This window comes from Heterocephalus glaber, unplaced genomic scaffold (genome assembly GCF_053883595.1).
Source record: "Heterocephalus glaber isolate CG9 unplaced genomic scaffold, H.glaber_assembly_v1.0 deba00001613, whole genome shotgun sequence".
Lineage (NCBI taxonomy): Eukaryota > Metazoa > Chordata > Mammalia > Rodentia > Bathyergidae > Heterocephalus > Heterocephalus glaber.
The window spans coordinates 3,893,696-3,919,799 of NW_028258384.1; the positions used below are offsets into that span (position 1 = coordinate 3,893,696).

General features: G+C 38.0%; 1 pseudogene across 1 annotated transcript in view; it reads left to right on the forward strand.

Moving 5' to 3' along the window:
- Positions 1–722: 722 nt before the first annotated feature.
- The window catches only part of LOC147822459 (zinc finger protein 106 pseudogene), a 146,700-nt pseudogene continuing 121,318 nt past the window's right edge, over positions 723–26,104 (forward strand). The window contains exon 1 of the transcript XR_015445580.1: positions 723–25,582. The product of XR_015445580.1 is annotated as a zinc finger protein 106 pseudogene (transcript). The remainder of the gene's footprint in view (positions 25,583–26,104) is intronic.

A 26,104-nucleotide genomic window follows, 5' to 3' on the forward strand; every position in this document is an offset into this window, starting at 1 on the left:
AGACAAATAACCTAATCAAAAAATTGTCCAATGAACTGAATAGACACTTACCAAAAAGAAGAAGCAAGAATGGCTCATAAGTATAAAAAAAATTTACAATCTCTTTAACAATTAAGGATATGCAAATCAACACTATTTTGAGATTTCATCTTATCTGAGCCAGAATAGCTCTTTTTTAGAATACAAAAACAATGGATGCCGGTGAGGGTGAAGGGGGAAAAGGAATCCTCTTACACTGTTGGTGGAGATGTAAAGTAGTACAATCACTATGGAAATAAGTATGGAGATTACTTGAAAACTAAAAACAAATATTTCATCCAGCTATATATCTCCTGGGTATATTCCTGAAAGAATTAAAGATACCATATTATATTGATACCTGCATATCTATCAATGCATATAGAAGCAAAAATTACAATAGTTAAGCTCTGGAAACAGCTTAGATGGCCATGAACATAGGAATGGAATATATATATATATATATATATATATATATATATTGCTATTATTGTATTGATTTCTATTTCTACCTTCAGATTTATCAACATTTTCTTCACATATTTAGATACTGTAATGTTGGCTTTATATATTTATAATTGGTATATATTCTTCTTGATTTGACATTTTAAGCATTATATAATATCCTTCCCTCTTAAAACAAATTTTTTGTTTAAAGATTTTTTGATATCTTTTTATCTTTTTAATCTTTTTTATTACTTTCATCGAATATGTTTTCCATTCCTTCACTTTCAGCCTCTGTGGTTTGTTTTCTAAATTTTAAGATTAGTCTCTTATAAACAACATATAGTTGGAAATTTTTTTTTTTTTTTGGTACCGGAACTCAGGAGCTTGCACTTTGAGACAGGCAGCAGCACCACTGAGCTAAATCCCTGGCCCTTATAGTTGGAAATTTTAAAGAATTCAGCCACTCTTTTTCATTTGATTGGAAATTTTAATCTATTTACACTGAAAGTATTTATTCATTATTCCAGAAACAAAGTTTAGTTTTTAATCTTTAGTTTGATTTAAACATTGTTTTTAGTACCATGCTGACACCAGCTGTGCAGAATGAGATCTAGAGAGATGTTCATATCAGCACACACCTGTACCTTCCCCTTTGGTTCTGAAGGCCCCCGGGGTAGCCAATATTGTTTTATCAAACACATTGTTTAGGCCTTTCTGGGCACAGAACGTTTCACACATTTGACAGCCTTTAGATCACGGACCAGCTTTTCAGGGAGTGACATCATTAAGATGGTAGAACAGGAGTTTTGAAACCTCAAACCCTGTAGAAATGCTGATATTAAATATCACTCATGAACAAAAATATCATTATGGGATTTGAGTTATCCAGCTGAAAGTTTCAGCACAATAGAAGAGAAAAACAGAAGAAAAGAAAAACGAGAGTAGATGAATTGGAGAGTTTAAGAGTTATATCTTACAGTGTCACCCTTTCACAAAAGCAATGGCACATAGTGCCAAGAGATCCTTTTGACCTGAATTTCCACCCATAACCAGAACTCCATGTTTTCCCACAGATGCCCTGCATAAGTTTTCAATGATGGCTTGCACAAGCTTTTGTAGCCCATGTCAAAACCATGTCAGAGACACAGTATTGTTCTCTGCTGCTGGCATATAGGGCACTTATAATTGACTACTGCCAGGTTAGCTTTGATAAGTGGAAGTCAATGTTTTTGAGTTCATGTATGATATTACTGCCACCATGACTAAGTTATTCATGAGTTCTTTGAACAAAGATGAGGTTTTGTCCCTTTCTTGGTTATAGTAAAGGCCAGAAGCAATAAAATATTCTTCACTTTTGAAGGGCTATCCCATCACATCCACCACCAGTGAACTAAAAATTTCACTGAAATTGAGATTTTGTTTTATTTATTTTATACTCTGTGGCACACAAATCTTACCAGTAAGTCTAGAGTCATTGTCACTTGTTACTCAGTAGATCCAATCAGCATAATTGCATCAATATAATGGACTCGAGTTTTATCCTGTAGAATGGACAGAAGATTAAGTTCACTGAAACTAAATTGTGACATAAGGCTGGAGATTTAGTATGTTCTTGTGGTAGTATAGCAAAAGTACATTGTTGGCTTTGCTAGCTGAAGGCAAACTGCTTATAACAGACATTATTAAAGGAAAAGAAATAAAGACACTTCCCTGATGAATAACTGCATGTCAGGTACCAAAAGATGACTTAACTCGCTCAAGCTATGAAACTGCATCTGATGCAATATCTGCAATTGGTTTTACTACCTGGTTAGGCATATAATAATCTATTATCAGTTTGAAAAGATGCATAAATATTCTGCAGAAGCTAAATAGGTTAGTTGAATGGGAATGTTGTGAGAATCCATTGTCCCTGCATCATTTAAGTACACTGTGGTGGCACTAATCTTGGCAATCCCTCCAGGAATGGAGTATTGCTTTTGGACTACTATTTTCCTTAGTGGTAGTTCTAGAGGCTTGAACTTGGCCATTTTCACCACTATTGTCTCCACTCCACAGGTCCAAAGACCAAATAGGGGATTCTGCAATTTTCCCTGTATATATAATCCAACTATCCATTCCAGAGCTGATAGCTTTTTAGACCTAATAGGTCAACTGTGAAATAACCTGAATTAAAATTTTATTGATCAGCTCTCCTCAATAAACTTCTACACTGACTCATGGACCACAGTGATGTTTTGTGTCTCCTTCAATTAGTAACTGATCAAAGTCAGTCATAAGTAGGCCCCAAAAGGTCTGATAATGTCCTTTTCTTGAATGTGCAGCTACTCTGGTAAAAGGCCATCAGTTCCTTGAGGAAGCCTGGGAGAAAAATTAACACTATACTTAAAAAATTTTATTCTATACTTTAAAAAAATATTAACACTAAATTTTCCTTTCTCTAGGTGACCTAGTTTACCCTTTATTCAATGTGGTTTGTAAACTGTCTCATGTCTGGGAATGATTTCAGGATAGAGACTCTTTGTTTTTATGATTCAGTTCAGACTTTTGCTCTTTTGAGAATGAAGAATAAAAATCAAACAATAATCTCAATAGATGAAAAAAAAGCATTTGAGAAAATTGAACACTATCAACCAACTATGTGAAGAAGGAATTTATCATAATCAAGGGTATATATGACAAGAACTCAGCTCACATTGTACTGAATGTTTAAAAGCTGAATGCTCTTCCCCTAACATCTAGAAACAGTCCAGGTTGCCCATTCTCACCAATTCTATTCACCACAGTACTGGAAATCTTAGAGCAATTAGGCAATAAAAATACTAAAAGACATCAAGATAATAAAATAAGATGTAACATTATTTTTGATGGTAGAATACATGGTCTTATATGTAAAAATACTTAACCCTCTATAAAAATGATGTTAGAACTAATAAAATGAATTCATCAAAGTTACAAGACTTAAAATCAACATACAAGATCAGTTGTGACATCTGTTTCCCATTGTACATCTAGGAAGCCTGGAAGTCACCATTCTTTCAATCTACAAGTTATAAAATGAATGAATGAAGTAAAAAATCAAAAATTCTTCTTAGATCTATAAGAGAAATGAGATCACATGTCAAACCACTATCCCCAAAACTGGAGAAACAGACTGGTGAATACAGAAAGCAACTTACTAGAGAATAAAATTCTTTTGGAACCAGTATCTGTGTAGGAAAACCTGAACTGTAATTGGCCTATTTCCAGAGGCTAATTGTGGACATTAAAAAGTTAAAAACTCCAGTGGGTGCCCAGTCACAGAGAAAGAGCTCATACTTTTGTGAGATTTACTTCCAGAGGTTCAATCTGATTCTCATAATAAATAACAGAAAAATTCTCTCATGCTTCCAGCAAGGAGAGGGGAATAAAATCACCATTTTGAAGTGTATCAGAATACTCTGATCTTCTGAACAAAGTCCTCCTTTAGGAAAGGCTAGTTAACCAGAATCTAACCTACTGACATTTTTATCACAGACTAATTTAGGGGGATGGGAATATTCAATTCCAAATAGCTGTAACCTTCTATGTGGAAAGGGTAAAATTCACCTCCAACTCGAAGTGCACTGTAGCTACACTGTCCCACTTAAGGTGAAAGGAAAAAAGGCTGAGAAACACTTGTGACGATCACAGTCCTGAGACATAAGCTCATGAAATAATAAGAGCTAATCATAGGTCTATAGAATGATTTCCCTCCCTCTACACTTTACTACCACATCACTAAATATCCATTTATAAGTTTCTCTTTTACTCAGTGCATCATATCCAGCTATCAACAAAAATTACAATCTTACTAAAAGGTTAAATAAGAACTCATGGAATTTGTGAGCCATAATCAAAACAGGTATTGCAGAGATGTTGGAATTGTCAGATAGGCAATTGAAAACAACTATCATTATTATGTTAAAGATAATAATAGACAAATAGCCTGCAAAAATATATGGACAATATAAGCAGAAAGATAATAATCTTAAACAAAAATAAATACTAGATATCAATGACACTAAAGAAAAAATGAATTTCTTTGATGGACTTATTTGTGGCCTGGACAAAACACAGTAAAAATCCTTGAGGTTGAAGATATAGCAATAGATAAAGCAATTTCCAAAACTGAAAAACAAAGACTGTGAAAAACAGAATGGAATATCCAAGAAATACGGGATAATTACAAAAGGTAAGCATAATGAAATTACCAAAAGAAAAAGAGAAATGACCAGAAGAAATACTTGAAACAATAATAACTGATAATTTCTCCCAAATTAAATTCAGAAAATAGACTGCATATCCAGAAGCTCAGAAAACACTAAGCAGCAAAAATTCTAGAAAAAGTTCAGCACAGCAAATAAGTACATCTGACTTCTCAGAAATGATGCAACCAAGAAAACATTGTTATGAAATATTTAGTGTTGAAAAACCTCACTGATGTATAATTTTATGCCCTGCAAAATTATCCTTCAAAGTAAAAATACTTCATAAGACATACAAATTTAAGAGAATTTGTTGCCAGAAGACTTGTTTTACAAGAAATATTAAAAGAAATTCTTTTAGATAGAAGGAAAATGATTCAGATAAAAATTAAGATCTAAGTAAATTAAAAGTGCATTAAGGAAAGGATAACTAAAATTATGATAAAAAATTTTATTTTCATTTCTAAAACTGACTCAACAGATAAGATTTTTGAAACAATAGCAATTATGTATTTGATTATGAATGTATATATATACGTGTGTGTCTTTCTATGACTATCTATAAATTAAATGATATTATAGATGGGATGAAGAAATTTTGATTATTTGTTATTACAAGGTATCACTACCCATGAAATGCACTTGCTGGAATGTGTATTTCAAACTCTATGGCAACCACTGAAAAAGCAAAAAAAGAAAAAAGTAAAGAAGTATAACTGATTGTACTCAATTGCTTTCCCATTGCTGAGACAAAATATTCAGCACCCAAAACTTAAAGGAGAGATTTATTTTGGCTCACAGTTTTAGAGGCTTTAGCCCATGGCCAGCTGTATCTAAGGAAGAAATCATATGATGAAAGTCCTTGGTAAATGATCATGGCAGTGAGGAAGCAGAGAGAGAAAGGAGAATTCAGGGATAAGAGTACACCTTTCCAAGTCATACCTGCAGTGACCTGCCACTTTTGACTAGAGTCCACCTCTGAAAATGACACTTTCATGGATATTTTATATCTAAACCATAACATTCTGCCCCAATACTTAAAAGGTTAATGTTCACCTCATTATGAAAATTGTATTTAGTCCATTTCTACAAGTTGCCAAAGTTTTAGCAGTTTCAACATTTCTGAAAAGTCAAAGCCCAAAGTATCTTCTGAGAATTAGCTATGAGCCCCTGTAAAAATAAAAAAGAATATTAGATACATCCAACATATATTAGCATAGGGTAAATATTCCCATTCCCAAAGGGAAAGATGGGAATAGAGAGAAATTGGACAAAAGCAAGACTGAAATATGGCAGAGCAAACAATAAGTCCCATAGTCCACGTCCAGAACACAGAGCAAGTGATGTTTTGATGTTAACTGCAAAGAGCTGTGGCAGCCCCACCCCTATGCCCATGGGGAGTTAGCTCCACTTGCTGCCTGAAGCATTCCATGCAGACATTGCACATTCCCAGCATCTTCAAATTTCTGGTGTCTCCACTGAACTTTCTACTTCATGGTCACAGCTTCATACATTGCCATCTCAGGGGCTCCTTCACTGGCATCCAAGGACTTTCTTTGAAATCTTGGTGGAAGCCTCCCTGACCCCCATAATCCTTGCACCACCACCTCAAGTAGTAGCCATGTCCTTTTGGATCATGCTTGAAGAGGCACCTGAGTGCCTGTATGACTGAGAAAGGTGAGATAAATCCTACAAAACAAATTTCCTAGGTGACACTTCACAACAGGGTGCCAAGGAGCTCTCTTCTAAAATAAAAGCTTTAAAGTTTTGCACCACTGATTTTGTGAAGGATGGGGTCTGGTCAACTCCTAAGATGGTCTCAAGCTATCCTTTCTATTGTTCTGATGCAAAGTACTTGGCTTCTTTATAATGCTAATATTTTCAGCAACCATGCTCTCCTTTGACCAAACTATCTAGGCACTTCCTTTTTGGTGAAACTGCAAACTTTTCAAATCAGTCAGCTCTTTCATTTGCACCTGATTTTCAGTAGATCTGACTAAAAGTAGGCAGTAGTTCCAGTGCCACAGCCTGAATATTGGGCTGCTTTGAAATTTCCTCTATCAGATTAATTAGTCTGCCACACTTAATCTCAGTCTCCTGCAAAGCCTCAAAAAATGAGAATAATGTAGACAAATTTTCTGCCAGAGTGTAACACTCATGACCTCTAATCCAATTGCCAATTAGAGTCCTTGTTTACTACGGCAACCTCCTGAACCCGAGGTTTACTGTGCACATTTCTATTAGCATTCTAGCTTTCTGAACTCTGACCAGTATCAGAGATCAAGCACTGTTTATAAAACCTAAGGTTTCTCCATCCTGTATCTTCAATCCTTTTCCAATTCCTCTTGTAAATTAGTTCCAAAATTTACTAAATCACATGATCATGTACAGTCACAACAGCAATGCCACTCCTGGTAATAATTTCTATATTAGTCAACTTTCCCATTGCTGGGACATAATGCCTGACACCCAAACTTGAAAGAGAAAAGGTTTATTTTGTCTCAAACTTTTTGTCTGTGGTCAACTGGCTCCATGGCAGAAACTACATGGAAGAAGTACATGGTGGAAGAATGCTGCTCATGTTATGTTAGTCAAAAATCAGGGAGAGAAGGGAGAAGAAAGGAACAAGAACTATTCCAACCATTCCATCATCATTCCAAGTCATGTCCACAGTGTCCTTCCTCTTCCAACCAGGCATCACTTCTAAATATTAGAATGGGGTGAAGGGCATTTTAGATTTAAGCCATAACAATGATATGCTGAAAAAGAGAAAAATAAAATCATATAAAATATTAAATTAAAGTCACAGAAGTCAGCAAAGGGGTGGAAGACAAATATACGAAAGAGGGAAACAAAAGCAAAACAGTAACATGTTAGCTATTACAGCAATTATATTAATAATCACTAATGCCTCAATTAAAAGACAGAAATTATCAGAAAGGTTAAAAAAACAAGAAAAAATTATATGCTGTCTACCAGAAACTCACTTTATCTATTTATTTTTCTTAAATTCTTTTATTGGTACATTTTAGGTATACAACACAATTACATTTCTCATTGGGAACTTGTACCTTTATATGATGCATCTTGGTTCTTATTTTTTCCCCATTCCTAGCCCTCCCTTCACCCGCTCCACCCTTCCCTATTTACAAAGACTTTATTTCCATTTTCTCCACTTCTCATCATTTTTCTTTTCCCTTCTTTCCTTTTCCTTGCCCCTCCCACTACCCCTACCCCTTTGGACCTTTTCTTCCTATTTTGCATTATCGATTATTCATTCTAATCATTGGTATATTTTAGGTATGCAATATAATGACATTCATCATTGGAAATTTGCACCTTTACATAATCTCTCTTGGTTCTTATTTTTCACCCTTGCCCAGCCCTCCCTTCAACCCCTCCATTCCTCCCTATTTACAAAGATTTTATTCTTATTTTTCCATTTTCTCATATTAATTCCATTCCTTTCTTTCCTTTCCCCTACCCCTCTCACTTCCTTCCCCTTTGCCCCTTTTCTTCCTATTTCACATTACCTCTTACACATTTTAGTCCTTATTTACACTTTCAGTTTCTCACACCAGAGAGACTATTCTGTATTTATACATGTGTGTCATATTTATTTCACTTAAGAGTATGGCCTCAATGTGCATCCACTTATCTATAAATGTCTCTAATTTTTCATTTTTTATGGCTGAGTAGTACTCCATTTTATTTTAAAAAACACATTTTCTTTATCCAGTCTCCAGTTGATGGGCATTTGGGCTGTTTCCAAGTTTTAGCTATCACAAACTGTGCTGCTATGAACATGGGTGCCTGTGAAGGTGTGACATTGGGTGCTTCAGATCTGGTCACTATGGTCCGAGAATGAAAATGCATATTGTGCCAAATTACATACAGCTCAAAAAAGGAGATGGACAAACACATGTGGAGCATGTTGTATCACAGGAAACTTGAGAACCTGAAGGTAGGGACAGTAGCCATGAGTGTTTCATGTGCAGAGTCACCATAGTGGGTCTCTTTGCATATGCAAAACACATTTCCGGCCAGTTGCACAAAGATAATGATGTTCAGGAAAGAGACAATGGAAAGGGAGAAGAAGAGAAAGAAGAATATTTTGACAAGGAATTGTTCAGTTAATAAAACAAAGGAAAGAACAAAGTCAACAAGATAAGTCTTCCAGTAGCAGCCAAGAAATAAACTCAGATGGCAGACAACCCCAGTGGAGATGAGAAGACCAAATCCCTTACCAAGACAGAGATAATTACAGTCAGCCAGCAAGACATCATTATGGACCTCCACAGTGGGATTGGAAATGGGAAAAAGATGGCTTTAATAATACTAGGAAAAATAGCATTTTACATTCTTTGAGGAATGCTGGTGGACCAAGAGCATGTGCTGGGTGGCATAATGGGGTTGCAAAGGGCTCCTCAACTTGGTTTCACAACCATAGTAATTCTGGGGGAAGTTGGCATCCAAATAATGGGATGGTAGATTGGAATTATAATGGTCCAGAAAGGAATTTCAATTGGCATTCTGAAGGAACTGGTGGTTTTTCCCATTGGCATATGAACAATGGTAATGGAAACTGGAAATCCAATGTATGTAATATGAATAGTTGGAAGTACAATGGGCTCAGAGACAAATTTCAGCCAGGGAGAACAGAAATTCTAATTATCAGATGGAAGACATGAATATGCCATGGAACAAGAAATCTAATATGTCAAGTAAATACAATCAAGAGAGATGTAATTGGCAGTGGCAAGATAATGATAAAGTTGGTATGGTTGCAGCATACAGAAGTCCTTCTGAAGGCTTTACCAGTGATAGATTTCCTTCAGAAGACTTACATGACTTCAATTTTGAGCAATCAGAAAGCCAGACTACTGAACAAATAGTGCAGCTACCAAAACTGGTGGAAAGAATGGCACTGTAGCAAGAGAAAAGCTCCATCACTGGACCCCATACCCTTCCCAGAAGACTCTGGATTCAGTCAGGATTGAAAGAAGTCACTGGTAATAAGTCAGAAATGACAGATAAGGCTCTCTTTGACTTTAGCTTGATAACCACAGGAATACAAACACCTCTAACTGATGAAGCTAATAATCCCCCAACACTTAAAACACAAAAAGAAATGCACAATGGAACTCTTAATCACAAAGCCCCTTCTGACTGCCCTGCTTCCTGTGAGGTGGTGAGAGACTGTCCCATTACAGATAACCTTGAACAAGAACGTAACTCAAATAAGATGCTCTCATTGAAATCCTCACTTCCACTTGTGGCCACTAAGCCCATTTCTCAAAAGCAAAACCCAAAGACTCCCTCAAAAAACACCAAAACAAATTCTTTTGCTGTAGGAAACTCAAATTCCTTGAACAAACCCACTTTAGAAGATAACCATGGTTCTTCCTCCCTGTCCCAAATGCGTAGTTCATGTTCTCATAAAGGGAGTAAGACTACCTCTGGCACTCAGGAAGAATCAGATGTTAACTTAAGTAATATAATATAAAAAGTCAAAGAAATGATACAGTGTCATGAGTCATTGAAAGATTCACCTCATAGCACTTCTAAAAAGACCAGGATCTATGCAAAAGCAGGAATGTACAGGAGTCTGAAAAAGGATCTTTGAAAATTGAGTTTCAAGTACAAGCATTAGAAGATGAAAGTGGTGGAGAAACATCTGACACAGAAAAGCATGGAAAAAAATTTGAACCCAAGGTTCTGCAGCTACAGAAGTTTTACCCTGCAGCACTCATACTGTCGGTGAGAAAGAAGAGGAAGACCAGATCCTGAAAACCTAGAAAACTTGCCTTCACCTCATGTAATTTCATGGTTCATGAGAAAGAGTCTGAGTCACAGATGCCATCTGCAGCCAGTCCACACTCTGGCTTATTACTGGATTTGAAAACTTCTCTAGAAGATGGCTAGGGTGATAACCCTGTTAAATCTCACATATCTTATGAAACAGAAGCCTTTGAGAGTACTAGCTTGGAAGCAGAACTTCACAAAAGTGTTATCAGTCAGCCCTCTGGTTCTCTCCTGCTGGCACTAAGAAAGCTTGGCTTTCCTGCCTCACTCCAGAGAGATCTAACCTGGCACATTAGTTTAAAGAGCAAAACTGGAGCACACCTTCCTGAGCCAAACCTCAATAGTGCTTGCCGCATTCGCAATATTAGTGGTCATCAAAAGAGTGAAACAGAGAAGGAGTCTGGTCTCAAGCCAACCCTGAGACAGATTCTAAATGCATCTCAGAGAAACGTCAACTGGGAACAGGTCATTCCACAAGTAACCAGGAAAAAGCAAGAGCTGGGCAAAGGCTTACCCAGATTTGGCATAGAAATGGTACCTCTGGTTCAGAATGAACAAGAAGTTTTGGATTTAGATGGGGAGCCTGACCTGTCTAGTCTTGAAGGGTTCCAGTGGGAAGCTGTTTCTATTGCCTCATTCCCTGGATTGGCCAGAAAGTGAAGCCTTTCTGAGAGCAGTGTGATCACAGACAGGGCTCCTGTGTACAGCTTCTTCAGTGAGGAAGTTACTGGTAAAGAAAATGAGCCCCAAGCAGATTGTTTCACCTAGTAACTCACTGAGTGTTGCACAAAGTCAGAAAGCAACCCTGTGCCTTAAACAGGAACCAACACCTCTGGCTGCCTCCCTCAGAACATGTGAAAGGGCTGAAAACTTTGCTATCTGAAGGCGACATAGTACACAATTGCCATCTGACCATATGATAGTTTTGATTCATTCTGCAAAAGATATGAACAGCCAGGAGTGCTCTATATCACCACCCAAGACTCAAAACTCCCTGGAGAAGGGAGTCATCTGTCATTAAATGCGTCCTCAGTCCTTGTAATCACTAGCTTGGCAGATGCAGCTACAGATAGTAGCTGTACCTCTGGTGCTGAATAAAATGACAGCCAGTGTATTAGAAAGAAGTGAAGAGCCACTGGAGATGGATAAAGTTAGCTCTACTAGTGAGATTGTCACTTCCAGCAAGGATGGCATCCCTGTAAGTGTGGCAGAAACTCAGACTGTGATCTGCTCCCTAAAAGGCTCCAAAAACTCCTCAGAAATATCTTCAGAGCCAAGAGATAATGATGAGCCCACAGAAGGAAGCTTTGAAGGGCATCAAGCTGTAGTGAATGCAATTCAAATATTTGGAAACTTACTATATACCTGTTCAGGAGATAAAACTGTCCGAGTGTATAACCTGGTGAGTCAGAAATCTATTGGTGTCTTCAAGGGCCATACATCCAAACTGTCTCCTGGTCACTCAGACCTCTGAGAAGAATGCCGCACTCTACACAGGTTCCAGTGATCATACCATTCACTGCTACAATGTTAAGACCCACATGTGCATAGAGCAGTTAAAGCTGGAAGATAGGGTTCTCTGCCTCCACTTGATGGTGAATCGTATATGTAGGACTGGTAAATGGCAATGTGGTCACCGTCAATGCAAAGAACAACAAAGAACTCGAGATCTTTGAATGCCATGGGCCGAGGGCTGTCAGCTTTCTTGCCACAGCTCAAGAAGGTTCCTGAAAGCTACTGGTTGTGGGATCTTATGACTGCACCATTAGTGTGTGGGATGCCTGGAACGGCCTGCTCCTTAGAACTCTGGAGAGCCATACCAAGACCATTCTATGCATGAAGGTTGTGAATGACCTTGTGTTCAATGGCTCCAGTGACCAGTCCATCCATGCTCACAACATTCACATTGGTGAGTTTGTGCAGATCTATAAAGATCACAACCATGCAGTGATCATGGTGAATATCCTAGGAAAAGTGATGGTGACTGCTTGCCTGGATAAATTTGTTCATGTCTATGAATTACAGTCTCATGATCAACTGTAAGTTAATGGAGGACACAAAGACATGATTATGTGTATGACCATCCACAAAAGCATGATTTACACTGGCTGTTATGATAGCAGTATTCAGGCTGTGAGACTAAATCTGATGCAGAATTACCACTGTTGGTGGCATGATTGCTCTTTGATATTTGGTGTTGTAGATCACTTAAAACAACACACTAATCCAAACTTTCAGACTCTGAAGTGTCACTGGAAGAACTGTGATGCATTTTTCATGGCTAGGAAAGGATCCAAGCAGGATGCTGCAGGACACATTGAATGACATGCTGAAGATGAGAGCAAAATTCATTTATGAAGTTTTTTGCCTCCCATGTTGGGAAGTCATTAGTTGAATTATTTTTATATCAGCCCCTCACACAGGCCACTGTCTTCCCTCCCTCTGGGAAGTAGGGCAGGAGAAAGTGGTTACCGGCCAGGCTGACCACTAGCATATCTGGGGAGCTCTATGGGATGGTGAGGTACACCCCAAGATCTTGCAGTAGTGTTTAAACAGCCAATTTGAGACACCCTTTAAGGAATCATACAGCAGACATAGGGAGATTTATGATCCCAGCATTCTCTAGATGTTCACTAAAGATATGGATCTTAATTGGTTGCCCAGTTTGGCACTAGTCATTTGTGCATTTAATTGATTTGTTTTTGATATAGTTTATGTTCTTAATGATGGCTTGAACCTATAGTCATGTTTTTAAGTACAAGTTTGTTCAAATGCTAAATTTGCAAGATCATTTTTAATTTCTCTAGTTATAACTGGGTATTTGAATTGGAAGCAAATAGTTTCCTTTTTTAACAATTATGTACAGTGTGTTTCACTGTTCCTGCTTTGCTGAAGGACAGAGGGAGCTTTAAGTGCTAAAGGACATAACAGATTTTTTATAAGCAGCTAGAGTGGCTGCTCTGCTCACTGTTTATTTTAGGAATTCAGAAAACAAGTCCCACAGTGGTGATTCCTAACTGACAGGATTTCCTGGTGAACATCTCTGCTCAGGGTGAGGTGGTGCACAGCCTATCACCTGCCTTTCAGTTTTGCTGCTAGACCTGGGCGCCCATGCTGCAGCACTGTCAGGCTGTTTGAACTGAGGTCCACCTTTATGTCCCTCTCTGGGCTCTGGAAAGCCTCGTGTGGGTCTGAACCTTTTGGTTTGCTCCACTGTCCACCCTGTCTCTCCCTCTGTCTGGCTGGGCCTGGACCAAGGCAGCCATCAAGTGTTCCTTCAGACTCACAGGGTGCTCTCCACCCATCCGCAGCCCCCATGATGAGAGAATTAGAATAAAGCATCTGGATACAGTTTTTAGGGCCTCCAAAGAAAAATGGGAGTGGAACAAGTTGGAGGCTAAGATACTCCAGCAACGTCTCCCCACAGACATGCCAAACTGAACAACTATAAACAAGAGCTCTCCACAAGAAGTAAGGAAATGAGATGAGAGACCACAGTGCCTGTTAGTATAATAATGTGAAAAGATGAATTGAAGAAGGCAGAAAAGTAAGAGATTCTTCTACTACCTCTCTTACAACTTTAACCCGACTAGCACAGAAAGAGGTGCTTCTTGCTTATGGAAGGGAAAGACAGGTGTACATTATGATCACATTAATTGTTGAGAATTTGTACCTGTACATGATATACCTTGGTTCTTTTTTTCCCCATTCCCCTTCCTACCCTTAAATCCCTCCACCCTTACCTATTTACATAAGTTTTGTTTCAGTTCTTTCCTTCTTTTTTCATTCTCTTCTTTCCTTTCACCTGCCCCCTCCCTTCCCTTTTGAATATTTTCTTTTTTAAAAATTTATTTTATTGGTACATTTTAGGTATACAATTTAATGACATTCATCACTGAAAATTTGTACCATTATGTAATCTATCTTGGCTCCTATCTTTCCCCCATTCCCCTTCCCTACCTTCATAACCCCTCCCTTCCCTATTTACAAAGACTGTTTCCATTTTTTCACTTTCTCATATTAATTCCATTCCCTTCTTTCCTTTCCCCTAGCCCTCCCACTTCCCCTTCCCCTTTGCCCCTTTTCTTCCTATTGCACATTATCTATTATACCTTTTAGTCCTTATTTACACTTTCAGTTTCTCAGATTAGAGAAACTATTCAGTATTTACACATGTGTGTCCTATTTATTTCACTTAAGAGTATTGCCTCAATGTGCATCCATTTAGCTATAAATTTCTCTAATTTCTCATTATTTATGGCTTAGAAGTACTCCATTTTACTAAAAAGCCATATTTTCTTTATCCAATCTCCAGTTGATGGGCAATCGGGCTGTTTCCAAGTTTTAGCTATTACAAACTGTGCTGCTATGAACATGGGTGCCCATATATCATTGTGGTATGATTTTTTTAATTCTTCGGGGAAGATACCCAGCAGGGGAATAGCTGGGTGAAATGGGACTTCCAGTCCTAGTTCTTTGAGGTATCTCCATACTGATTTCCACAGTGGTTGCACCAGTCTGCACTCCCACCAACAGTGGAGCAGGGTTCCTTTTCCCCCACAGCCCCTCCAGCATTTGTTATTGATTGATTTCATGATAGCCGCCATTCTTTCTGGGCCAAAATAGAATCTCAGCATTGTTTTCATTTCCATCTCTCAAATGACCAGTGATGTTGAACATTTTTTATATGTTTATTTGCTATTTGAACATCCTCTTCCTATTTTACAATATCTATTATTCAGGGCAGAGTCTTGTGCTTAAGCTTCTACTACCCTCAGTGAATATGGTCCTACACCATTCTAAATTGTCTGAGGTTGGGGTAGTGTTAGTGAAGGCAGATTATTGATTATCTGGAATGACACTAAGCTACAGCACAACTGAGTCTCATATCTTCAAAGATATATACAGTTTCAAAGTTACACTGAAACTTACATTGCAGCTGGTGGGGATGCAAGCCAAAACATATTTGTTTCATTATGGTACAGATACTATCTTCTTGATGCTGGGGCAGTTCTAGTGCCTCATCCATGAGCACTTGCCCTGAAACTTAGTGCTGGGATGATGAAGCCTAACTTTGGGCTGATCCAAATGGCAGCCATCTCCAGGCCTGCCTGTGGACATACCCTCTGGAGCAGCTCCAGTTCCAAGGGACATCATGTTGCCCTAGTATATCTGGCTTCTCCAGCTAGCATCACTTGTGGCAGGTTGCAGTGGTCTTGGGTCATGACTCTACCTCAGCAAAAGGCAGCCCATAAATTAGTGTATATCTTGGTCATAACCCAGTACTGTGCTGGAGTTTGTTGGCTGGGTACTTGAACAGTGATACTGGTGATTTTGGTGAACATAGGTGTGACATACAAGCCTTGGGTTGGCCCTCCCAGAGCAACTCTGTCCAGAATCTGGCAGAATCCTATAATGTCTGACCATAGGACACTAAATATGAACAAAGCATCTGGGACTATCCTGGCCTCAGGCATAGGCTTGTGTGGACAGACTACATTCTCTAGTTACTCTTCTAGTTCTTTCTGAACAATACACTAACAAAGTACTTGGGAAAAATCTGGACTTATATTGTCCTCTAGTACAGAACAAGGACAAAAAATAATTTCAGGGTCCTAGTAAATCTGCACCTCTGTGCCAATCTCTGCTTAAATTTTGGAAGTGACTATAGGCTCAGAGAAAAAAGCAGCCTCCTGAGAATTTCTAAGAAGAGAAACATAAATAATTCCAGATTACAAAGACAAGAACAAGTACCTGAACCTTCAATACTCATACAATGATGCATGCCAACAAACACCAAAAGTTTTCAGGAAACAAAGACCACACCTGTTATTCAAAATAAGGTGCCAGGAACTTAACAAGCAGTAATAAGTATGGGAGAATTATCAGATAAAGAATGTAAATAACTGTATTAAGAAAACTCAATGAGCTTGAAGAAAGCAATATTGTGAGAGAAACTTAACAAAGATGTTTAAGCAAGTTAGAAAAGCAGAGGGGCTTGAGGTGTGGCTCAGGGGTAGAGTGCTTACTTAGTATGTGCGAGGCCCTGGGTTCAATACCAAATATTGCATAAAATAAAGTAAATTTAGAATATCAAACAGAATTTCTTGAGCAGAAAAATACACTCAGCAAAATTAAAAATGCAGCATAAATCATCAATAATAGGTAAGTTCAAACAGAAAAAAAAGAATAATGAACTTGAAGACAGGCTTTTTGAAAATACACAGTTGAAGAGAAAAAAAATATTGAAGAAAGCTACTTGAACTTTGGGGACAGTATTAAAAAAGTAAATATTCAGGTTGTTGGAGTGCAAGAAGGACTAGAATTTAAATTGAGGTTTGAAGATGACATGCTCTTACATATAAAAAGCTCCAAATATTCCACCAAAATTATTAGAATTAATAAATGAATTTAGCAAGTTTGTAGTATATTTTGATACTTAATTGTGGTGTCAGCTTAATAAGAATTGCCTAGCAAATTTGTTTAGCACAGATCTGGGTGGTTGGATGATTGACTTACTGGAGACCGAAGACCTACCCTGGATGTGGGTGGCACAAAGCAATAGGCTTGTATTTTGGATAGAATAAAAATGGAAAGAAAAAAGAAATCTTGCTTCTGCCTCTTCAGAGGAGCTCCAATCTTTGCAAGCTCATTTGGACATCTGACTCCAGGCTTCCAGCTCAAACTCCTCAAAATTCCAGCCTTCCAGCTCAGACTCTAGCCTTCCAGTCCAAAACCATTGGCTTCTTGATATGGACTTGCATGGGACTCTGGAGATTGCTCTAGGCCTAAGGCTTTTGACCAGGTCTTCTGGCTCTCCAGCCCATAGACAGCCCTTTAGTATTGCTCCATAACTGAATGCATGTGGTCATTCTAAGCCTACCTTGTAAATCCCTATATATAATTTATAATATAATATAATACTATATCTGTTCTTCTAGTGAACCCTCACTGATACAGATTTTGGTACCAGGAATGGCTCTAGGGAAACAGAATTGTAAAAATGAATTTCTCTAATGGCTTTAGTGGTTCCTGAAGTTGGCTCTCTAATTTAATGAGACCTAAAGCTGCCATTAACTCTCCTGATAATGTGTGGAGTACAGATAGTGAACTTTTTAAAGTAATATGCAATGTGCATCTATTTGATTACCCTAATTCACCAGTTTTAGGTGCAAGGAATTTAATGAATCTATATATGATACTTTTGAACATTTTTGCAGAGTGGGAAATATAATCATGCTGATTGGTTGCTCTTAGCATTTCTGGACAAACTGGTGAAGGAAAATAATGAGCTCAAAACATGCATAAAAAACTAAAGTATTCTAAGTGTGAAGATAGATTAATAAAGGAAAATAAGGAACTCAAAAATTCAAATTCCCACTTCCAGACACACATAAAGAATCTAAAAGTTTCTATGTGTGTTTTGAAAGAGAATCTTTTCTCCTTTAGTGGCAGTGTTGAGATTGCAGAAATCCAAATATAAGCTCTTATATTTCAATTGCTTGAAATACAGCTTAAATTTAATGCTGCTTCAAAGGTTATATGAAGTGAAAGTGAGGACCCTGATTAGAAAAGAATGGGATCCCACAAACTGAAATGGAGATGTTTAGGAGGATCCTGATGAGGTTGGGGATATTGAACTCCTAAATTCTAATGAAATTATTTTGCTAGAGAGGTTTCTCCCACTACAGTGGCAGACACATCCCCACTTCTGACTTCTGTCATGTTGGCCTCTCCTCCTAGACCTGAGGAAACTAATCCTGTGTTGCTTGAAGTAGTTAGCAAACATGAAAATGCTGACACTCCCCAGGACACACTCACACCAGCCACTTTTGGCTCTAGGCCTATAACCAGGCTCCAATTACAGAGGGCTCCCAAGAGTGAGGTACATAATATAACCCATTAGGGGGTCTGCTGTGCTCTTAAAGAACTTCTTGAGTTTTCTAACTCTTATGAGCAGAGATCTGATTAACAACTATGGGAATGGATTTTAAAGATGTGGGATAATGGTGGCAAAAACATACGTCTGAATTAGGCTGTTTGTCAATATTTGTCCACTAAGTAGAGATTCTAAATTTAATTTTCCAGTTCATGGAATTAAAGAAATGGTATTACTAGTTTATTTGATTGGTTGGCAGAAATGTGGATCAAAAGGTGTCCCACTGCAAATGAGTTAGCAATGCCTGACATTCCTTGATTTATTGTTAAAGAGGAGATTCAAAGACTTAAGGAAATGGGGTTGGGGATTTAGCTCAGTGGTTTCACCGCCTGCTGCACAAGCGCAAGGACCCCAGTTCCATCCCCGGTACCAAAGACTTAAGGAAATGGGAATGCTGGAGTGGATTTGTCATGTTGAATCTAATTTTCCACACTGGGATAAACCAGAAAATGTACCCTTTACTAATACTTTAAGAAATAGATATGTGAGAGGAACACCAGCATCTTTGAAGAGTCTTGTCATTGCTATTCTCTGTATGCCAGACCTTATCAGGGGAATGCAGTTACTCATTTGGGAAACATAAGGATTATGGGTTTAATTGATCTCAGAGTGGCAGAGGTCAAGTGGCAGCACCTAGCAACCAAAGGCAATGTACATGTACTTACTATAATGGACAGCAGAATTGAAGCAATGATTTGAAGAGTTTGATCCATGTAGACCAATGGCATTGGCCAATTAATTGTGATGCTCCCAAAGGTGAACAAGGAAGCCTACTACATTTTTACTAGATTTATATAATTGGGAAAAAGAGCAAATGAACATAAATCCACCTCAAATCTCAGTAATAGAGAATCATAGCCTCTCAACTAATTCCAAGATTTGAGACAGGTTACAAACCCAGAACCCCTTGAATGAAAGAGTGGCTGTATCCCCTTGAGCAGGACTCTGGCGGACTATCAAAAATTTATACTGCCAGTTTTTCTCACACCCTTACCCCAAAGGACCTATAGCCTTTTACCAAGGTAACTGTACACCAAGGGAAGGGAAATGATCAGATATGTGAGGGACTACTTGACACTGGTTGTGAACTAACACTGATTCCAAGGGACTCAAAATGACATTGTGTCCTAGTAAGAGTAGAGGCCTGTGTCAGTCAGGTGATGAATGGAGTTTTAGCAAAAGTCCAACTCATAGTGTTTCCAGTAGGTTCTTAAATCCATCCTGTAGTTACATCGCCAGTTCCAGAATGCATAATCGGGATAGATATACTTAATACTTGGCAGAATTCCCACATTGGCTCCCTAACCTCTAACCTGAAATGTGACTGCTATTGTGGTTGAAAAAGCAAAATGGAAGCCACTAAATTTGCCTTTACCCAGGAAATTGTAAGCCAAAACCAATATTGCACTTCTGGAGGGATTGCACAGATTAGTGCCACTATCAAGGACATGAAAAATGCAGAGATGGTGGTCCCCACCACATCTCTAATTTAATTATCTTATTTGGTCCTGTGAAGAAGACAGATGGGTCTTCTGACATTGCAAAATGTCAATGGATTACCATAACTCAATCAAGTTGTGACTTCAATTGCTGTACCATATGTGGTTCCCTTGCTTGAGCAGATAACCACATCTCCTGGTACCTAGTATGCAGCTCTTAATTTGGCAAATGTCTTCTTCTCCATGTCTGTAGATAAAGCCCATCAAAAATAACTTCAGAAAATACCTTCAGTTTTCTACCTCAGGGTCATATTAACTCTCTAGCCCTGTGTCACAACTTAATTCATGGGGATCTTGATCATCTTTTTCTTCTACAAGGTATCACACTGCTCCATTACATTGGTGATATTATGATGATTGGACCAAGTGAACAGGTGGGTAATAATCATTCCAGATTTTATAGTAAAGCATTTGCATGCCATAAGATAGGAAATAAACCAACTAAAAGTCAAAGTCCCTCTACTTCAGTGAAATTTCTAGGAGTCCGGTGATGTGGAGCATACAGAGATACCCCTTCAAAGGGAAGGATAAGTTGGTGCATCTGGCTCCCCCTACAATGTAAAAAATGGTACAATGCTCAGTAAGACTATGTGGATTATGGAGGCAACAAATACCTTACCTAAATGTTTTACTGTGGCCCATTTACTGAGTGACTTGGAAAACTGCTAGTTTTGAGTGAGGTTCAGAACAAGGGAAGGGTTTCCAATAGGTCCAGGGTACTGTGCGGGTTGCTTTGCCAATTGGGCCATATGATCCAGCAGATCCAGTTTTACTTGATGTCTCAGTGGCAGATAGGGATGGTGTTAATTGTCTTTGGCAGGCCCCTATAGGTTAATCTCAGTGTAGGCCATTAGGATTTTGGAGCAAGTCTCTACCTTCATTGGAAAACAACTATTCTCCCATTGAAAAGCAGCTCCTGGGCCGCTACTGGGACTTAGTGAAAACTGAATGCTTGACCATGGGACAGCAAGTTATTATGAAGCCTGCCCTGCCCATCATGATCTCAGTATTACCTGATCCACTGAGTCATAAACTTGCACATGCACAGTAACAGTATATCATTAAATAGAAGTTGTGTATATATGATTGAGCCCAAGAAGGTCAAAGGGCACAAGTTAGTTACATTAAGAAGTTGCCCAAATATCCATGGTTCCTACTTCTGCCATAATGTCTTCTGTCCCCCAACATCCATCTGTGACCTCATCAGGTGTACTTTATGTTTAGCTGGCAGAGGAAAATAAGACTAGAGCCTGATTTACAGATGGTTCTGCACATTATGCAGACACCATCTTCAAGTGGACAGCTGCATTACATACCCTTTCCAGGACATCTCTGAAGGACAGTGGTGAAGGGAAATTTTGAAAAATGTTTAGAACTTTGGGCAGTCCATATGGTAGTCCATTTTTCCTGTAAGAAATGGCCAGATGTGTGACTATATACTGATTCATGGGCTGTAGCCAATTGTCTGTATGCATGATCAGAGACTTGGAAGAAACATGACTGGAAAATTGGTGAAAAAGATATTTGGGAAAGAAATATGTGGGTAGACCTCTCCATATATGTAAAGAATGTAAAAATATTTGTGTCCTATGTAGATGGTCACCAAACAGCAACCTCAGCAGAAGAAGACTTTAGTAATGAAGTGGATAGGATAATTTGTTTTGTGGATAGCAACCTTTTTCTTTAGTCACCCTGGTCAATGCCCAATAAGCTTATGAATAAAGTGCCCATGGTGGCATGAACAGAGGCTATGCATGCATTCAGCAACATGGAATTCCACTCATGAAGGTTGTTCTGATTATAGCCATTGCTGAATATCCAATATGACAGCAGTAGAGACAAACATATACTCCTCAATATGGCACTGTTCCCCTGGGTGATCAGCCTGCAACCTGGTGGATGGTTGACTATGTTGCACCACTTCCCTCATGGAAAGGGCAGCATTTTGTCTTTTGTGGCAGACATTTATTCTGAGTATGAATTTGCCTTCCCTGCACATAACACTTTTGCCAAGACTGCCATCTATAGACTTAAAGAATGCCTTAAGCACCATCAGGGTATCACACCCAGAATTGCTTCTGACCAAGGAGCATATTTCATGGCCAAAGAAGTGAAGTGAAGGGGTTCATGCATATGGAATTCACTGGTGTTCTCATGTTCTTCATCACCCAGAAGCAATTGAATTGACAGAAATGTGGAAAGGCCTTTTAAAGTTGCAGTTATAGTGCCAGCTAGGTTACAATAACTTGCAGGGATGGGTCAAGGGTGCATATGTGCTTTAAAACATATTACAAAACTGTAGCAATTAAAACAGCATGATCTGGTATTTATTGGAATAAATACAGACACATTACCTAATGGAACAGAACAGAAAGCCTAGAAGAAAAACCACATAACTATGGTCAACTGAGTTTTGACAAAAATGCTAAGAACACATCAGTGAAATGACAATCTTTTCAAATAAATGGTACTGGGAAAATTGAATATCTACCTGCATAGGAATGAAGCTAGACCCCTATCTTTCACCACCACAAAATGATTTAAAAATTGAAATATAAGACTGGAAAGTTTGAAGCTACTAATTGTAATCATAGGGTAAATCCTTCAGTATAATGGAATGGGCAAGAATTTATGAACAAGACCATAAAGCAGAGGAAACAAAAGCAAAAATAGATAAATGATATCACCTCAGACTAAAAAGCTTCTTTACAGCAAAGAAAACATTCAACACAGAGATAAGCTACAGAATGGGGGAAAATTTTGCAGTGCATAGATCTGACAAGGGTTTTAGTATCCCGACTATATAAGGAATGGCAAAACTCAGTAACAAGTAAAATAATGATAATACTAACTTGATTAAAAAGAAGCAGTACATCTAAGTAGACATTTCTCAAAAGTAGACATACAAATGACATGGGTGCATAAAATGATCAACATGATTGTTCAAGGAATAAAAACAAAAAACACAATGTGATATCACCTCACAAGTAAAAATGCTTATTTGGTTTCTATGTATCATTTTGGGCAAAATGTTTGTTAAGAAATTTGGCCTATTTTATTATTGATTAGTGTTTTTTAAATTTTTAACTAATACACAAATGTAAAAGTATATATTAATGGGGGACCACATAATGTTCAATATATATATGTATTACATAATATTTAAATCAGGTAAAACATTTATCTCTTCAAAAATTTATCTTTTTCTTATAAAATTTGCAATATAATTTCCTCTACTTTTGTGAAATGTATTGTACATAATTGCTATCTATAGTCAGCATATTGTGCAGTAGCATCCCAGAGCTTCTTGTTCCTATCTGTGTGTTAATACCCATTGATCAATATTTCCCCATCCCTTTCCTTCCTTCTACTATTACTGATTCTAGTGATCACCATTATATTCTCAACTTCTATGAGATCAATATTGTTAAATTCTATATATGAGTGAGATTATGCAGCACTTGTCTTTCTGTTCCTGGCTTTATTTCAGTTAACATCATAATCTTTAGTTCTAAATATGTTATCATAGGTATTGTAAAAGGTACTGTTATCTTAATTTTCTTTTAGTAAAAGAAATATAGGTCTTTGTTAGTATATAGAAAAGTAACATATTTTAAAGATTTTATCATTTTTAGAGTTAACTTCATATAAAAGTTCAGAGGAAAATACAGAGATATCCACATGTGCAATGATTCCTCCATTTGTGATAGCCAACCTGACTCCATCTTGAGCCTCACCACCATTTTGTACTTGTGCTGGACAAAGCAACCAAAACCCACAACCTGTTTGGCAGAAAACTTCCTGCAGCTGCAGGATGTTGTGTAGCTCACCTAGTATGTGAAACTCCCCTTGCCCCCCACTAATCTGGAATAATTCTGCTTCTATAAAATCCACTTGCTTTCCCCTTAAGCCCTCCCAAACTGTAATCATGGTTTAAAAGGAGAAATCAAACTGCTTCTCAGGGCTGAGAGATCTTTCCAGGCACTAGCCTTTCTCGGTCACCAGCTTTGAATAAACAGACTCAAATCTGACTCAGGTTGTGGCACATCTCTATAGTTACAACTCTCTCGGGTAGAATGCATTATCCACATCCTACACCAGAGCTGAAAATCTGTTATAAGTGATGAAGCTACAATGACACATTATCACCCAAAGTAAACAGTTTATATTAAGGCTCCTTCTGAGTCCTGTACATTCTGTGGGTTTTGATAAACATATAATGGCAGGTATTGACCACTATAGTAATCATACAGAGTATTTTCACTGCTCTAAAAATCATCTGTGTTCTACCTATTTTTGCACTATTGTGCATAGCCCCTGCTAAACACTGATTTTTTTTACTGTCTCCATAGTTTTGTCTTTTCCAGAATATCATACTGTTGCATTTAAACAGTATGTTGCCTTTGCATATTATCTTCATTTACTTAATACACACTTAAGTTTCCTCCATGACTTTGCATAACTTGATAGTTCATTTACTTTATTTTATTTGGTTTTGTTTTGTTTTTGAGACAGGGTCTCACTCTGTAATTCAGGCTGAGTTTGATCTTACTATGTAGCCTGACTGGTCTCAAACTCATGGAAATCTTCTTATCTTAGCCTCCCAAGTGTTGGGATTACAGGCATATGCTACCTTGTCCAGCTGATAATTCACTTATGTAATGCTGAATGATATTCATTGTCTGGTTATGTGATAGTTTATGTGTCCACTCACATACCAAAGGACATCTTAGTTGCTTTCAAGATTTGGAAAACATCTGTGTGTAGTTATTTCTGTGAATATATATTTTCATTTCCTGTAGGTAAATTCTAAGTGATTTAATTGCTGGATCATATGTTCAAGGCATGTTTACTTATTTAAGAACTCACCAAAATATCTTCAAAGTGGATATACTATTTTGCATTCTCACCATTTGTGAATGAATGTTCTTTCACATTCTTACCAGTATTTGTGGCTATTTCTTGAATTTGAACCTTTTTAATAGGTCACTCTTGCATTTCCCTGATGACTTATGGTATACAGCATCTTTTCATATCCATGTGTAAAAGAATGTAATTGAACCCCTATCGTAAACTATAGACATTACCATTATGTCCTAGGTTATTTAGGATGCAGTAACAAAAAAAAGAAACTGTATGGTTTATAAGCAATTGAAATTTATCTCTCATAGGTCTGGAGTCTGGACAGTCTATGACAAAAGTGTAAGCAGATTCAGTGTCTGGAAGATGCTCATTTTCAGAGACAATGCCTTTTAGCCTTTCTTCATGTAGTAGGAAGGGCAAGGAGGCTCTCTGAACCTCTTTTAAAAGGGTATTGAAGACTTCTGGGAGGATGTTGGAGTCGTAACCAGAAACAAATCAGCCTCTCCAAGATTCAGAACTCAGACACTGGAAAATAACAACTGGGAGAAGAAAAAGACAGAGGTGGATCCCTGAAACCCAAGAAAGATCTGATGGGAATATTGAACCACATAGAGAAATTGAAGAGATTGACTGCAATGAAGAAAAAGGAAGAGACAATCTACACTTTCTCCCCTGCTCCTGGCTTGTGGCTTGTGAGACAGGAAGATCAAACCTACAGAGACAGTTTAACTGGATAACTCCAGAGGCCTTCAGAAAGAAATGGATGCTGTGTGCTATAAAATCTGGTGAGTGACTGGAGAGCAAATGTTGGCCATATCTTCTGAAGAGAGTGCTTGGTCAGACATCATTCTAGGAAGGGGCAAATTGAAACTGGGATTCAGAGCAGCCATGAGTTGGCTGGATGTAAAAGTCCTAGAACTGGTACCCTTCCTTAATGCAAATGCCAGCTTGCAGCAGCATGTATCTGGGCTCTGACTGCCTTCTTTGTCTATTAGTGAGAGCAGGGACATGTCTTCAACTGGGCACTGCCACGAAACTGTAGAGCTTGGAAGATAACCATAGGCTCAAAATCACAGAGAAATTTCTTTGTTTCATTTTTTGCTTTTGTTCATTTGGTTGGTTTTATTTTTATTACTTGCTTTTGTCTTTTTGTGACTGTGAATACTGTTTTTAGTTTTATAGCTTTGCTTTGTTATTGCATTTATTTTTTTCTTCTTTCTAGTCTTCCTGCCTTCATCAGTTTCCTGAGCTTTGGATAATATTTCCTTGTCCTTCAGCCTTGCTGCTAATCTCTTTTTCTTTTTCTA